The 4,120-nt window shown below is 38.2% G+C and overlaps 1 pseudogene; it reads left to right on the top strand.

Annotated features, from left to right (window-relative positions):
• The first annotated feature begins 1,455 nt into the window (after positions 1-1,455).
• Positions 1,456-2,263, top strand: LOC150018875 (non-selective voltage-gated ion channel VDAC2 pseudogene; annotated as a pseudogene).
• The last annotated feature ends 1,857 nt before the right edge of the window (positions 2,264-4,120 follow it).

The raw sequence follows: 4,120 nt of genomic DNA, 5'->3' as shown, positions 1-4,120 counted from the left end.
AGAGCAGGGAATGAATTTTAGGAGTGCAAGATTGGAGAAAGAGAAGCCTTCAAAGTGGCTGTTTCAAAAATGATGATAAAAAGTAACAGCACTCATATGGTAGCAGGACAGAAAGATGTGAACAGAATCTGGGGGCATTATAGAACCCACCTCCTCTGAAAGGACTGTTTTCACCACCCTATCCTAAATAGCAGCTGTGTTGGACTGTCAGTTAGCAATTCCTCCCTCTCACTCTCACTTGCATCACAGGGCTACAGGACCCAGAACTACATTTTCCAGACTAACGTGGCAGTTGCAATTCCAAGGTTATATCCTAACACAGTTCCTCAACACTTCAGTCCCAGATATAGCAAACATTCTCCTGGATGGTCTTATGGTTTCAAATAATCTTCTAATCCAACCATCACACCACTTCCACTGTAGAAATCACTTCATAACAGACACTTCAATAGTAAATACTGCTCACCAACTCAATATGGAAAAATAGCTCATCTGACCTACACAACACAACAATGGAGCAAGCTACTTGCAAAGTAGACAATTCTCACCATTACTGTTGTTGCCGCTTTGTATTTATTCTATTGCCTCTCATTACTTATTGTATTTGCATTTCTATATGATTCATTTTCTCTATTAAATTGTAATTTCCTTGAGGGAAATGCTGCAGATGGAATTTGTTATCTTTTTCTATTGAGTCATGCCATGTCTCAGTTCCTTAGCAGGCTAGAAAAATAAAAGGCAAGAGACAGCTCTGGTTGATGTGACACAGTTGGTTGGAGTGTTGTACTGTAACCAAAAGGTTGCTGGTTCGATTCCCAGTCAGGACACATGGCCAGGTTGCAGGCTCATACCCGGTTGTGGCGCTTAGAGAAGGCAGTCAATTGGTGTTTTTCACATTGGTGTTTCTCTCTCTCTCCCCTGCTTCTCCTCTTTCTTAAATGAGAATAAAATAAACCTTTAAAAAAAAGACAAGAGATAAATCAAGACTTGCTATGGCCAGTGTTGGCTCAGTTGGTTGGAGCATTGTCTTTTAGCTGAAGGGTTGTGTTCTATTCCTAGTCAGGGCACATACCTAGGTTGCAGGTCCAGTCCCCGGTCTGGGCATGTACAGAAGGCAACTAAACAATATTTTTCTTGAATAGATGTTTCTCTCTCACCCTTCCTCTCTCCCTTCCTCTTTCTCTAAAATCAATGAAAAAAAAAAAAAGTGTCCCTATGTAAGAATAAAAATAAATAAATAAATATTTATAGCATATATGACTCATATAGTTCTTATCTACGTCTTCTACAAAGAGTTCTCACAAATCTAAAATGAGGACCAAGGCAGCCCATCCAGGGGGCAGGGGTGCTGTTGGTCCCTGTGGCCCTTCTAGAGCAAATCACCTCTATCCGTGTCTTCGCCATGGTGACCTACCGACAGCTCTGTACTTCCCATGTGTATCCCTCTATCATGCTGACCTTGGCAAAGTTGCCAGAGATATTTTCAACAAAGGATTTGGTTTGGGGTTGGTGAAACTGGGCATGAAAACAAAGTCATGCAGTGGTGTGGAATCCTCAACACCTTGTTCATCTAATACAGAGACACTGGTAAAGTTACTGGGACCTTGGAGACTAAATAAAAATGGTCACAGAGAAATGGAACACTGGTAGCACTCTGGGAACAGAAATTGCAATTGAAGACCAGATTTGTCAAGATTTGAAACTGACTTTTGATACCACCTTTTCACCAAACAAAGGAAAGGAAAGTGGTAAAATCAAGACTTACAAGAGGGAATGTATAAACCTCGGTTGCAATATTGACTTTTACTTTGCTGGAGCTGCAATAAATGGCTTATCTGTCTTTGGTTATGAGGGCTGGCTTGCTGGATACCAGATGACTTTTGACCATACCAAATCAAAGCTGACAAAGAATAACTTTGCCGTGGGCTACAGAACTGGGGACTTGCAACTACACACTAATGTCAGTGATGGGACAGAATTTGGAGACTCAATTTATCAGAAAGTATGTGAAGATCTTGACACTTCAGTAAACCTTGATTGGACATCAGGTACCAACTGCACTCACTTTGGTATTGCAGTTAAATATCAGTTGGATCCCACTGCATCCATTTCTGCAAAAGTCAACAACTCCAGTTTAATTGGAGTGGGCTGCATTCAGATTCTGAGGCCTGGTGTGAAGTTTACACTGTCTGCTCTGGTAGATGGGAAGAGCATTAATGCTGCAGAACACAAACTTGGGCTTGCCTTGGAATTGGAGGCTTAATCCAGCTGAAAGAAACCTCTGTGAATGGATACCAGAAGATTTGGCCTTAATATATTTCCACTAGGACCGCGGTTTTTTTTCCCTCCAAGAAGATGATCAAAACTAAAAATGAGCTAAATAAGATCTCTGTTTTAAATATTTAGACAGTTACTTGCTAGTTGGTTTCTAGTTGAATTGGTTATCTATATAGTTACTAGTGCTGCAGTCATGCAGGCACCTATACATTATTAAACATATTTAACTGTTAAATGTACTACCCACCAATAATGGAATAGACCTTCATGAAAATTGTGGCATTGTGTGCATTTTTTTTCCCCTGTCCAGTTCTCCCAACACCATTTCTTGAAGGGGCTCTTTTCACTCCATTTGATGTTCCTTCCTGCTTTGTCAAATATTAGTTGACCATATAGATGCATGTTTGTTTTTATGTTCCTTTTAACATTGAAAATTGCCATTGAATAAAATGAATCAATAGATTTAAGGTGAGGTTAAAAATGTTTTTGTTAAATAACAACCATTAGAATCATTTTTGGAACCCTAAAACATGACAAAGTATAAATAAAACAAGTATACATAATTAATGACTGCAAGTATTAGCAAAATTAAAAATTTGGTAGCTGGGGTGAAATCTCCCTGGTTATCTAGCTAATAATTAATTTTTCCCAGTGGCCATTTTGCTCTTTACCAAAACCTGTGCCACAAACTCCTGTGTTCTTAAAGTAACTTCATGAGCTTTTTAGACTACCATAAAATAAGAGGATATATGCCTTTAAAAACACACAAAATAAAACAAACACACCAGTAGGAAAATTGTCTATGAACATGAATACACATTTTGCAAAATAAATAAAAGTGACTAATATACATGATTTTTAAAACTATTTAAACTTACTAGTAATCAAATAAATTCAAATTAAATTAAACATCTTTTTAAGTATATGAAATGAGCCAAGATGACACAAACTAACAATAGCTAATGTTTATTATTTGCTATGATCCAAGTTCTCCTCTAAGTACTTTACATGAATTCATTTGTTTAACTTTCACAGCAATCCTTGAGGTCACTATTCTTATCCCATCCATCTTACAGACAATTGAGGGTTTAACTTACCCAGAGTCACACAACTAGATAATGCTGAAGACAGAATTTTAATTCAGATACTTGGTTTCCAAAACCATGCTCTTGACTATTTCATCTTTATGTCTTCTCCAGAAGACTAAACATTTGTTAAACTTTTTATATTTGCCAAGTACAGTATATTTCCAATTTTCCGTTTTTCCACTTGCAATAAGGGAAAATGCCAAATTTTGTATGTGGTTCTACAGAACAAACTAAAGAATGTATCTCAGGCTCTCATAAAAGTAATATTTCTACCTAAAGTTCACTGAAAAGTCAGGGATTATAGTAAGCCAAGAATAACAATTAATATTTTCCATCATCCAGTTGCAGAAAAGATGAGTCCTTCCTCATAAATCCAGTAAGAAAACTCTCTACATTCTGCATCCCTTCACATCAGGGGAATGTAGACAATTTTTCTCTTGCCCTCAAACATTGAGTTTTCATTTGGTGTTGTTCCCTGTGGACCACCCCGTCCACCCACTCCAGTCCTAAGGTACCTTCTTGTCTGAAGAATTGCGTGCCTTGGTTAGAACTCTATTTCCTCATTACAGAAACCAAAGGGAGAAGTGTATGTAAAAATGGGTTTACCAAAAAGATAAAAGGTGTCTCTCACAATTACAGGACTAAGAAGGGCCACAGGCAGCTTCTGCTCCAACACATGCTTCATTCCTGTGTCTCCATAGGCTGGTTCTCTCTGTTCCTCTGCCCCACGGTAGAAGATGGCCCCAAGTTCACAG

Source organism: Furipterus horrens, unplaced genomic scaffold, assembly GCF_987537825.1.
Source record: "Furipterus horrens unplaced genomic scaffold, mFurHor1.1.pri manual_scaffold_2, whole genome shotgun sequence".
Taxonomy (NCBI): domain Eukaryota; kingdom Metazoa; phylum Chordata; class Mammalia; order Chiroptera; family Furipteridae; genus Furipterus; species Furipterus horrens.
Note: the sequence above shows the minus strand (reverse complement) of the source record. Positions and strands in the feature narration are given on the sequence as shown.